Source organism: Aotus nancymaae, unplaced genomic scaffold (assembly GCF_030222135.1).
Source record: "Aotus nancymaae isolate 86718 unplaced genomic scaffold, 86718_ANA_hifiasm-v0.15.2.pri h1tg000025l, whole genome shotgun sequence".
Taxonomy (NCBI): Eukaryota; Metazoa; Chordata; class Mammalia; order Primates; family Aotidae; genus Aotus; species Aotus nancymaae.
In genome coordinates, this window is record NW_026988438.1 from 17864281 (window position 1) to 17877675 (window position 13395).

At 37.8% G+C, this 13395-nt stretch overlaps 1 protein-coding gene across 8 annotated transcripts in view; it reads right to left on the reverse strand.

Moving 5' to 3' along the window:
* Window positions 1-13395, reverse strand: part of ANKIB1 (ankyrin repeat and IBR domain containing 1) — a 159579-nt gene that overhangs the window by 120955 nt on the left and 25229 nt on the right. Inside the window, exon 1 of one of the 8 annotated variants that reach the window (XM_012450824.3) lies at window positions 3803-3823. The exons of 6 other annotated variants lie outside the window; for them this stretch is intronic. The gene's annotated coding sequence lies outside the window, so the exon portion shown is untranslated. Of the gene's footprint in view, window positions 1-752; window positions 774-3802; window positions 3824-13395 lie in introns of those variants that run through there. One more of the 8 variants, XM_012450826.2, reaches the window with a different exon arrangement.

Here is a 13395-nt window from a genome sequence, read left to right on the forward strand (position 1 = left end):
CTTCCTAGTTCTATCAGAGACCATTTAACCTCTTTACACCAATTTGCGCATCTGTAAAATGGAGAGAAAGCCACCTACTTTTCAGGACTGTCATGAAAACAAAGGTAAAGTATATATTACAGTGCCTGGCATAAAATAAGTGCTCAGTAAGTTTTATCTCTTTTCCTCTATCTAGCTCTACAAATGATTTGTTAAGTGTCAGTCATTGCCTTCAAATAATCCACCACTCATTTTTAAAAGACAGTGAAATGGGAAGGAAAATGTCACCACCTCTATGTTCTATATCAAGAATGATATAACTGGTAGTCTAGACTTCATTCCTTAGGTGTCTGACTTTTGATAGGTTAAAAACTAAATATATATTTTAACTATACTCTTAAAGATTATTTCCATTTTCATTACTTTTCTAGGCCACTGCCATTATTAACAAAGGTGTCTCCTTGTATTCGACTCACAAATACAGCTATGCACCACTTAATGACAGATATGTCCTGAGAAATGCATCATTAGGAGATTTCATCAATGCCAATGCCAAATGTACTTTCATAAATGTAGATAGTATAGCCCACTACACCTCCAGGTTAGATGACATAGCCTATCGATCCTAGGTTACAAATCTATATACCATGTTACTATACTGAATATCGTAGGCAATTATAACGCAATGGTATTTGTGCATCTAAACATAGAAAAAGTGCAGTAAAAATACTGTATAAAAGATAAAAAATGGTACACTTATATAGGGCACTGACCATGAATGGAGCTTGCAGGTCTAGAAGTTGCTCTGGGTCATCAGTGAGTGAGCAGTCAATGAATGTGAAGGTCTAGGACATTACCGTTCACTACTATAGACTTTATAAACATTGTACACTTGGCTGGGCATGGTGGCTCATGCCTGTAATCCAAGCACTTTGGTTGGCCATGATAGGTAGATTACTGGAATCCAGGAGTTTGAGACCAGGCTGGGCGACATGGTTAAATCTTGTTTCTACAAAAAATACAAAAATTAGCTGGGCCTGGTGGCACATGACTCCCAGCTACTCAAGAGGTGAAGGCAGGAGGATCATTTGAGCCCGGGAGGTGGAGGTTGCAGTGAGTAGAGAGTGCACCACTGTACTCCAGCCTGGGAAACAGAGTGAGATCCAGTCTCAAAATAAAATAAAATAAAATCACTGTACACTTAGGCCACATTAAATTTATTTTAAAAATAAAATAATTGCACAATGATGTTACAAGGTCAGTAGGCGATAGGAATTTTTTCAGTTCTATTTGTAATCTTATAAGACCACTGTGGTAGATCAAAATATTGTTATGTGGCACATGAAGGGGACACAGAATTCATAAGTACAAAACCAGGAACAGGAGACAGACCTTATACTGGGAGTATGTGCAAAATACACACACCTTTGGCAGGCAGCAAAGAGGTGTTCATCTAAAATGTTGTTAAAAATGAAGTCTGACTTAGGAGATTTGGAGTTTAAATTACCAAACTGCATATTAAGTTAAAGACCAATGTCGCTTTACTCTGGAGGAAGTTTATAAATACCCAGTTTGCAGGAACACTTCCAAGTATTAGAGGGTAGTGAAAATTACCTGAGCTGAGAAAAATCATTTAACCGAGAAAGCAACTTCCCTATAATATAAATTCCAGAATTAAAATTCACTTTTCTGTTATTCTAATATTTTAATATGGCAGCATTCCAAATAAAATGGCTACATAAACACAGAAGTATTATCATGAGAGTAATAAAAATATCTACAGTAGTTTGGCTGTCTGAGGTTTCTCAGTAAGCAAGGAGATAATACAACATATTCTGGCTCCTCTTAGATGTCTTTTAAATGTACATAGCTTTCACAGTATAGAAAAGGATACTGTAGTTAAAGAAGAAATAAAAATAGCTGCAAAAGCTATATTCAAAAGCCTGCTTCTTTTTGCCAAACTGGCAAATGAACACTGAAAATAGCTAGAATGAAGTCTACAAGCAGAAAACCATCGAAACTTGGAATACAACTACTATATGAAACATTATTCTTACTTTTCTATTTCTCATGTAAACACAATTACCTATAATGATCACAGCTCTCTAAATAAGCAAATTTTCAGATAACTGACAATTTTCATAGGCAGTATTCAGCTTTCATACATTTGACTTTACAACTACTTAAAATGTTGTGTTATACTTTAACTTCTCCTTCACAACTATTTTTCAAACTTTGAATTCAGAATTTTATACAATGACTGAAAAACAAACATTTCAAGCTCTTACACTATAGTGCTGTCAGCAAATAGTTTAATTGTATAGCAACTTTGGCATCTCTATTTATTCAGTGTTTGCTTTCATAATTTTTGAATATTATATTGTCCTTAATGCAAAATACAAGTGAAAATGTTAAACTGGAAGGGTTTATCTTGGAATTAGGAAGCCAAGGTCTCAAAGCTGATGTATCTGAGACAGACACAAAAATTACTCATGCTGGCTGGGCACAGTGGCTCATGCCTGTAATCTCAGTACTTTGGGAGGCTGAGGTGGGTAGACTGCTTGATGAGACCAGCCTGGCCAACAGGGCAAAATGCTGTCTCTACCAAAAATACAAAAAAATAACCAAGTATGGTGGTACATGCCTGTAGTGACAGCTACTTGGGAGGCTGAGGTAAGAGGATCATTTGAGCCTGGGGAGCAGAGGCTGTGGTGAGCTAAGACTGAGCCACTGCACTCCAGCCTGGGTGACAGAGTGAGACCTGTCTGAAAAAAAAAAAAAAAAAAGAAAGACAAAGAGAAAGAAAAAAATTTACTTATGCCCCGAAAGGTGAACTTTTAGCTTCAACCGAAGCCTCATACACTTAAATCAATCACATTTTCAATTAAAAAGATAAAAATTACACATTATGTATGAAGTCTAGAAATCTATAGTCAAATATTGTTTTAAAAGGAAATAATTTTTACTGTTTTTAAGCAGTGTTAAATGCCTGAAATTTTTAAAAAGTGAATTCTATGTTTACATTTTGGGGAACTGATTTTTCCCGAATATAACTTTAATAATTATGTACATATAAAATTAGTACAAGTTTACATATAATATTAAAAGACAACAATTCTCTTTCTCAAACTAACTGCAAAGAACAACTACAAGCTGCTACAGTATAAAACTGTTTATATTCACTGGAAAAGAACCCACTCCACTACCTACTGTTTCAAAGTCAGTAAGTCCTCCTAATTTCACTGTGCCCTCCACCATTAGGTACTCTTTATCACCCATTATTATTACTACAGGGGAAAATCTAGAGGCATTATTTTGTGTCAGAGTATAAAGCTATTTCACTTCTAGGAGCTCTCCTTTTTTCTTCTTCATTGTCCTGCTGAACCTAAATGAATTTATTAAGTTAAACTAAGTTTATTCAATATTATAATTTCAGCCCCATTTGTCTGAGGATGTTCTACTTTATTATGTGGGAAAGAGTTAACATAGCAGGCTTCAGATGGCTATCCTTAGAAAAGCCTCTCGTAAGGTTGATCCATGGCTGATGTCTGGGAACTCAGATTTCAGGAGGGTTCCCACCATCCTAACTGATAGGAGTCCTTCAGAGTACCAAAATTGTTTGTACAAATAATGTGGTATATGCTAATCACCTGCTTTTCTTCAGAAACTCTGGAATTTTGGTGCATGCTAGTCAAAATGTACCTATGTGACCAGCTGTCAATCAAAACCTTGGACACGGAGTCTCTAAAGAGCATTTCTGGCAGATAACATTTTATATGCATTGTCATAATTCAATACTGGAGAAATTACATAAATTGCATACATATTGTGTGAATCCATGGGAAGAAGACTCTTGGAAGCTTGTGCCTGGTTTTATCTGGGCTTCACTGCATGAGCCTTTTCCCTTTGCTGATTTTGCTTCAAATCCTTATCCTGTAATTTTAACTTTGAACTATTTGCTGAGTCCTGTGAGTTCCCTAAGGGAATCACTGAACCTGGCAGTGGTCTTGAAGGCCCCTGAAAAAAAAAATGGTGTCAGAAGTGGGACAAACCATCTCACTAAAATATGGCAAATGCATTGTCTGGGAAAAGAAAGGATGAAGAGGTAGAGTATCACAAACCTTTGATGCCTGGGCAGCTCATAATATGAAACTATGTGAGCTGCTTTTTATTATGAGAGATCAAAGTTGCCAGTGAAATTTGAGAATGATAGATCCAATGCTAGGAGAGTTCACTGTTGATCCCCTGGCTGCTTTGGCAATTCTGGCTAAAGTTGGGGGTTTGGGGATACATCCAAGGTGATGTCTTTTGTTTTTGTTCTTTCCTGAGATGAGAGGAGAAAGAGCCCAAATATTACTAAAAGTGAGCATTGAGTGGGCAAAAAATGTTAAAAGTTTACACTGTTTTCTCCTCCACGTGCCAGGGACAAAGGTTAAATCAACTCCCAAGGCTAGAGTAAAGCTTTAGATAAACTCAGAAGGAAAAAGTTTCTTAAGCCTAGCTGCTACTGCACCAACCCCATCACCCTTGCATTCTATCCAAGATCTACACCAATCCTCCCGCCCCCACCCCACAGCTGTAATGTGAACCTATAAATGAGAAATTTACTGCTAGGAGTTTAACTAAATGTATAATTATTATAAAGAAAAAGGAAATTTTCACAAAATCATTTTGTATTTTGTGGGCATTGCATCTGGATGTATGACGAAATTGATGTAAATTTATATGCTTGTAATTTCATAAATGCTAGAAGGATAATCATCCCAATCAGGAAAGCTGTAAAGAAGAACTGCTAATGGGACAAAACTCCCTTGCTTTCTGCTAGTGGCGAGCAGAATGAAATGTAAACACTTTGAATATCGGAAAAGGAGTAAGTCACCATAGCTGATGATTTTTGCCTACTAGAACATCTGCAGAAAAAGGAGACAACACAAACAGAAGCAATTTCTAGATGTAGATATATACTTAGTTTTAAAAACCAGTTTTTATTTACTAACGAGTTCTTATAAAATCAGATTCTGACCCTTAGAGGCTCACAATATTTCAGCCTGGGGTGTGTGTGTGTGTGTGTGTGTGTGTGTGTGTGTGTGTGTGTGTGTGTGTGTGTGTGTGTGTGTGTGTGTTTTGAGTGGGTCAATCTGGACTCTAAGACTGCCATGATAAAAAGGGCTTAAGTAAAAGCCTTGCTTGTCACTTGGACATGGAACACAGCTGTCTGGTTTTGCAGAGTCTCAGCTTTCTTGCTGCAAAGACTAACTGCAAGCTTTCTGAGAATGCTAAATTCACAGGTCCTAATTACCTAGATCTGACTATTAGCTAAAACCTCATACTGTCTGATATGGGCCGTTTCAGCCTCACCATGAGCTCTGCTGAACTAAAAGCAGGAACAGGTTCAATGAGCAGAACTCTGACTCTGGGACTGCTGCAAATTTAGGACACCCCTCTGTGGGCCCTAAACTATGAAAAACATCAATAGATGCCAGCTGGATTGTCTGGGTCACATCCAAATGCCCACAGGAGAGGACTTATTCTCTGATGGGACAATCTAAAATTGAGCTGCTGATCGACTGTATTTCTGATGAAGTGGCTAATTGCATTTCTTAATTTGTGATTTCTGCCAAAAGCTACAAGTTGGGGCACATCAGAAGGAGTATGACCCCTCCACACCTATTCCTGACAGATTGGATTCTGGACTCCCTTTAGGGCAGGGGTCCCCAAGCCCTGAGCTGTAGACTGGTACTTGTCCATGGCCTGTTAGGAACCAGGCTGCACAGCAGGACGTGAGCAGCGGGCAAGAAAGCATTACTTTCTGAGTTCTGCCTCCTGACAGATCAGTGCAGCATCAGATTCTCATAGGAGCGCAAACCTCATTGTGAACTGCACACACAATGGATCTAGGCTGTGTGCACACACAATGGATCTAGGCCTGATGATCTGAGGTGGAACAGTTTCATCCCAACTCCATCCCCACTCTGCTGGTACGAGGAAAAACTGTCTTCCACATAACCAGCGCCTAGTACCAAAAAGGTTGGGGAACACTGCTCTAGTGGATGTCTCACTGTCTCACTGCTTTTGCCTTGTGTTTGGGTTTTCTGATTCATTGCAACTTACTACAATGGACTGATAAACCTGACTCCACTTCCCTTATCTTTCTCCTGGTACACATATCTTAGTGAGACAGTTTATTAAAGGAAGCTTTCCCCAAAAAGGATTGTTTTCCTAGGCTGCTCACTAGACAACTGGTCAGGAAAAAAGAGTGGGGAAGTTATGTAAATCCACTATGAAATTTTTGAAAATTCAGCGTTTGTCCTGACCAATTCCTGAATATAATAATGTGTCTTTCTGGTCAAATTATGTCAATACATTGCTCTAAGAAAATGCTTTTGTCTCTCTTGCGCTCAACCATTCGGGATAAAAAGTCTGGGTGAAAACAAGAGATAGCTGGAAAACTATAAAGTTAAGATTGCTAAATGGGACACATTTTGTAACAACAGACACAAAACAAAAACCTGGCACCTAGGGAGGCATAGGAAATGATTTGTTTTTCAGAACTGTTTTTGGAAGTGTTCTTCTCTTCCTGAAGGAAAACTTCCCATGCTGCCTTTCTAAGTGTCTTCAGCACTTTGAACTCAAACTGACTGCTGAGCCTATGATTACACCTAACAGCCCTGACAAAGGGACAGCAGAGGCTGGCCCAGCTTCTGCACTTTTTTCTTTTTTAAAAAAATTCTTTATTTTATTATTTATTTATTTTGAGATAGGGTCTCGTTCTATAGCCCAGGCTGGAGTACAGTGGTATAATCACAGCCCACTGAAACCTTGAACTCCTGGGCTCAAGCAATCTTCCCACCTTAGCCTCCTGAGTAGCTAGGACCACAGATATGTATCACCATTCCTGGCTAATTTTTTTTTTTTTTGACACAGGAGTTTCACTCTTGTTACCCAGGCTGGAGTGCAGTGGTATGATCTCTGCTCACTGCAACCTCTGCCTCCCAGGTTCAAGTAATTCTCCTGCCTCAGCCTCCTGAGTAGCTGGGACTACAGGCACCTGCTACCACACCGGGCTAATTTTTGTATTTTTAGTAGAGACAGGGTTTCACCATGTTGGCCACACTGGCCTCAAACTCCTGATCCCAGGTGATCCACCTGCCTCGGCCTCCCAAAGTGCTGGGAACACAGGCATGAGCTACCATGCCCGGCCTAATTTTTAAATTTTTAGTAGAAAAGAGATCTCCCTATGTTACCCAGGCTGGTCTTGAACTCCCACCTTCAAGCAATCCTCTGGTGCTAGCCTCCCAAACTGCTGGGATTACAGGTGTGAGCCTCCACACCCAGCCCCTGCACTTTAACACAGAACATTCATATATGATTGTCATCCATACATGAAAGGCATATGAACTGGTATTATGGACAAACAAATCTGTTTGGAACTGACTGTATTTAGGTAGTCTCGAAACCAAATACCAAACTGAATTAATTGAACTGGAAACCCTTAGGCAGGAGACCCAATGGTGAGAATTCATAGTGAGAACTGCTTGACTAATACAGATGCTCCTCAACTTATGACGGGGTTATATTTGAATAAAGCTACTGTAAGTCAAAACTGCATTTAATACCCCTATAAGCTAACCATAAAGTAAAAAAACTGTAATTCAAATAATCATTAAATCAAGGACTGTCTGCATATGTCCTGCTTGGAGTATCCTAACAATTGTGAAGTCTTGTTTCCAGGAGTACTGTATTAGTCCATTTTCACATTGCTATAAATACTTGAGACTGGGCAGTTTATAAAGAAAAGAGGTTAAATTCGTTCAAGGTTCTGCAGGCTGTACAGGAAGCATGATGATGGCATCTGCTCTGCTTCTGGAGAGGCCTCAGGTAACTTACAATCATGGCTGAAGGGAAAGGAGGAGCAGACACTTCACGTGGTGGGAGCAGAAGCAAGAGAAAGAGCAAGGTGGGAGGTGCTACACACTTTTACACAACCAGATCTCACAAAAATTCACTCACTATCACAGCAAGGAGATGGTGCTAAACCATTCATGAGAAATTCACCCCCGTGATCCAATCACCTCCCAACAGGCCCAACTTCAACATTACGGATTATAATTCAACAGGAGATTTGGAGACACAGATACAAGCCATATCAGGTACTATTAGTGTCCTCTGGAAATGCACTCCTTTCATGTGTACACTGATTATCAGGACACTGCTGAGAAGCCTGAAGAGCTTACATGATTCAACTTAGCCAGGTATGTGCTGTCCAAATTGATGCTTCAGGCCAAATAAAAATGAAACTAAAATGCAGAAACGGAAGGAGGAAACCACCTTGCTTTCTATGATAGACTTTTATAATCAATGAAATTTGTTTTAACTGTTCAAATTCTGGACCTCTAAAGAGCTTAACAGTCAAGGTACCTTGGCCAAACGCCAAGGGAGTGGACAGTACAGAAAAGACTTAATGTATCAGGCTTGAAGACGGCTATCCTTAGAAAGGGCTGCTTGTAAGACTGGCCCATGATTGGTATCTGGAAACTTGGATTCCTCTCCAAGGGAATAAACTTTTAACCTTTTAAGGTTTCCATAGTGGAGACAGGAATTTTAAGGCTTTAGAAGTAAAGATGTGGTCAGTATATACATAGTGTCTGTGTCTGTCACAGATGCCACTTCTACCTATTAAATTAGTAAATGAGTTTGGAAACACAAATTGAAACCATTACTTACTGCTGGTGGAGGTATAATTTGGAACAATTGTTCTGTAGAATAATTTATATTATTTGTTCATGCTGAAGATAAATATATCTTGGGCTTAGAATCCTAATTCTAAGTATGTTCACCTCTACATATTAACTAATATACGTATTTTCTATATCTAAATGAGATGTAATGAGACCAATTTTTAACAAGCTTAAAATATCAGTTTGCATCTATGTACTAAGTGTAGTTTTGCAAAACTTTTAATTATATATAGATGCAGATATATCACACATAAAGACATATGGCATGTATATGTGTATATAAGGTTATGATATAAAATTACTTACTGTGGGTTATAATTTTGAAAAATTAATAGATATTATCCTAGGATAACTCCTATACTAGGTATGCAAAGAGACATGTACGCTGATGTTTATTTTGGCATTATTTAAAATAGCAGGGGTTAGGCAACCAGCAAGGGCTACTGTAGGATGAAACTGACTTGGTGGTTTCATTGTGCATCCCAAATGTCAAAATCTGTAGGTCTATTCCTTTAGGCTAAGTGGAGGAAAGAAGCTGAGGGAGGTCTTGCCATTTAGTTTGTGCACTTCTACTTAATCCCATTAGAGCTGGGTGTATCACCCCAGCTCTATGTTCCTGTCCTTCTGGCACACTTTTTCCAGGTTAAACACTTCCTGTCTTCTTCCTGTGATTTGGGGTTGAGTTAATTTTTCATTGTGTGGGACCATCTCTCACATTTTGCAATGTTAATTAATCATCCTTGACCTCTGCCAATTAAATATCTGCAGTGTTTTCCAGACATTGTTACAATTTTTTAAAAGCCCAAGAATTTTCAGATACTCTCCTGATGGTGATGGGCAGCACTACCCTAACTCACAGGAAGAAATCATTAAAACAATTGGGAACAATAGTTTTTAAACATTTGCTCATTTGATTCAAAGTAGACTTACATCAGTATACCTAAGTACAGAGATGTCTATGTCTTATACACCCCAGTAATCACATAAAACTGAAAACTTAGTTAACATGCTCCTGAAATCCCATTAAATGAGAATAAATTAAGAAAAAAGGATAAACTACAAGGTCAAGAAGAACGAGAGGAAACAACAGCAGATGAAAAATTTCAAAAAAGCTTTGAAAGCTGGAAAACAAATACACAAAAGGCAACTAGCTTAGCAAAGCTAAATTAAGTAAGCAAAGGTCAAACCTAATTCTATAACCTTAAAAAAAAGCCTACTTTGTGTTAAATAATACCAAAAAATCTTAGGAATTGGTGGTATAGGTAGCTTTGCAGTACAGTAATTGGCAAAAAACAGCAGAGACTAAAAAAATCTTTTTTTTTTTTTTTGAGACAGGGTCTCATCCTATTGTGCAGGCTGGAGTGCAAAGGTGCTATTACAGCTCACTGTAGCCTTCATCTCCTGGGCTTGGGCTATTCTCCTGCCTCTCAGCCTCCCATGTAGATAATTTTTTTGATTTTTTTATAGTGACAGGGTTTTGCAGCCTGGGCAACATGATCAAACTCCTGGTGTCAAGTGATCTTCCCGCCTTGACCTCCCAAAGTGCAGGCATGAGCCACCACACTTGGCCAAAAAATCTTATAAGCAGATAAGATTGACCAGATTCTCTGCCCCAGCTCATGCAGCTGAGCTAATGCTCCTGTCCTGATCCACTGCTTTTTTTTTTTTAAAGAAACACAAAATTACTAGATTCACAAAAATATGTATGATAAATGTACATGGCAAACATCCTTATGCACCTAAAATGCAATTTCCATACTTAAAACCCTTCAATATAGTGGTAACTGTAAATTTTTTTAAAGGCACACTCATATAACTTACTACAACAGAATTTACAATCTTAGATTCCTTATTACAATCTAATTTTGACCTAAGAATAAACTATCTTTTATTACTGATATTTTGCACAAATTTCCTACTGCTCTAAAGTTAGCCTAGGTTCCTTAACTTAGGGGTTACATCTATACTCATTTTTGTTTTTTCAAATATGCAGTGCCTAGTAGTGTTTTGTATATTATCAACACAAACTTTAAAAATTGTTTGTAGGTACTCAAACTTTAGAAATAAATAATAATACCAGTCATTCGGGAAGGAGTAAAATAAATTCTTGATTGGAAACAGAAAAGTTTAACTATTAAAAAGCTGTCTGAGGCCATGGGTGATGGCTCACACCTGTAATCCCAACACTTTTGGGAGACCAAGGTGGGAGGATGGCTTCAGCCCAAGAGTTCAAGACCAGCCTGGGCAACATAGTGGGATTTCATCTCCACAAAAAATAAAAAAATTAGACAGCCACGGTGGCACACACCTGTAGTCCCTGCTACTCAGGAGGCTGAGGTGGGAGGATCACTTGAGCCCAGGAGGTAAAGACCGCAGTGAGCTTTGATCACGTCACTGCACTCCAGCCTTGGTGACAGTCCCTGTCTTCAAAAAAAAAAAAAAAAGAAAGCTGTCTGAAACATTAACCACTGTTAAGTAGTGAATCTTTAAGGCAGTCATTTCCTAAGTGCTACAAATCTCTACTCTGACTATTAGTTCTGGCCTGCCATCCTCTCCCGCCTAGCAGACTATATTGATCCATCTTCTTTCATCTGTTTTCCCTTCTATAATCTTCCACCTGTTTTCCCTATATTTACTTCATCTTTATCAGTGATTATAGTAGTTACTGCTGTAACAATGATTCTCATTATTCAGGCAATGCAATCTTGGTCATGAAGCACGGAGGAACTCTACTGCGTGATCTAGTAGAGGTTTCTGGATCATAAAATGAAACTCATAGGAAGAAATCATTTCTTCTGTTTCTAAATGTTGCCTAGAGACAGAAAGGACAAAGCTGAAAGTGGAAGACAAGAATATGCAAAGAATCCTAATTCTTTATGATGTCATTGAATCACTAAATTAATCAATCCTTGAACCATTCTATCTGAGTTCAGTTAAATAAAAGATGATAAATCATTCTAATTGTTTATGCCATTTTGTGTGACAAAATAAATTTATCATTGTACATGCTCAAATAAGTTTTTCTATTTCTTGCATTTGAAGGCATTCTAACTAACACATAAATTTTCTTTCTTGTATAACTTTGACTTCCCTGGAATTGATAATGGTTATCTTTTTTGCACCTACAGGGGCCACCATCATATATACAGTCCATTGTTGACCAAAATGTTATGTGGCAAATATTGTACTTATAAAGAGTACTATATAAATCCAATAATACTGTATTTTCACTATACTTTTTCTATGTTTGATATGTTTCAATACTCAAACACCATTTTGTTACAATAAAACTGCCTACAGCATTCAGTACAATAACATGCTGTACAGGTTTATAGCCTAGGAGCAATAGGCTTTTCCATATAACCTGGGTGTGTAGTAGGCTAAACCATCTAGGTTGCTATAAGTATACTTCATGATGTTCACATGACAAAATCATCTAACGATGTATATCTCAAAATGTATCCCCATTTTTAAGTGACACACGACTGTATTCTTATTTTTTTCCAAAATGTTCCATCAGATTCATCATTATCCACATTATTCTCCATATGCAAAATGATCTATCATAATCCCTACTGTACTCCCTACACTGAGATCCCCTCCTGCACCAATCCTGGCCAGATACTCTATGGGCCGGCTGTACCACTGTCATCCTAGGGCTTTTCATTCTGGTTCTGCTGTACAGTCTTAGTCTAAATCTTCCTCCCTTTTGAACTATGCCCTCATTTTCCTAAAGCACATATTCTAATAGCCTACTGAGACAAAGAAACAATTAAGGGTAAATTTTTTGTCCTTTTCTTCTACTCTCTCCTTCTCCAAGGTTGCTGACAATTTTGAAGTAATTACTTTACCATCATCTAGCTTACAGCATTACTGCTAGGTGTCTTAATTCCCAATACATTTAATGTCACTTGTTTTGTTCTCTGTGGAATTTTTAGGATCTTCTCTTTATCTCCCCATGGATCTCCACAGTTTTAAATTTCACTGATATGGCTTGGAGTGGTTCTGTTTTTTAATTGTGGTAAAATACACATAACATAAATTTTACTGTTTTAATCATTTTTAGGCATACAATTCAGTGGCATTAAGTAAATCCACATTACTGTGTAACCATCACCACCACTCAAGTCCAAAATTTTTTCATTTTCTAAAATTGAAAGCCCATACCCATTAAACACTAACTCTTCATTTCCCCTTACCTTAGTAACTACCATTCCATTTCCTATCTCCATGAAATCATGTGGTTCTTTTTAAAATTCATTTTTCTACTACAGAGATCCATCTCCTTCATTCAGTCCTAGGATAAATTCTTTGATCATTCCTGCCTGTCCATTTCATTTCCCTGCTCTACCTTTTTGGAACTTCAATATTTGGATGATGGACCTCCTACGCAGATCCTTTAATTTTCCAATCTTTGTCTCATCTTTAATTTCTTTACCTTTTGTTCTACTTTTAGAGAAATCTCCCTAACTTTATGTTCATATAAAGTTTCTTAACTTTATCTTCCAACTATTCTACTGAATCTAGATTCCTGCTCTCATATTTTAATTTCTATAGCTCTTTATTGTCATCTTATTGCTCCTTTTCCTATAATATCCCATGGACATATGCAGCATGGACATAATGTCTCATCTCTACAAAGGCAATAAATATTCTTTTTTTTTCTTTTCTTTTTTTG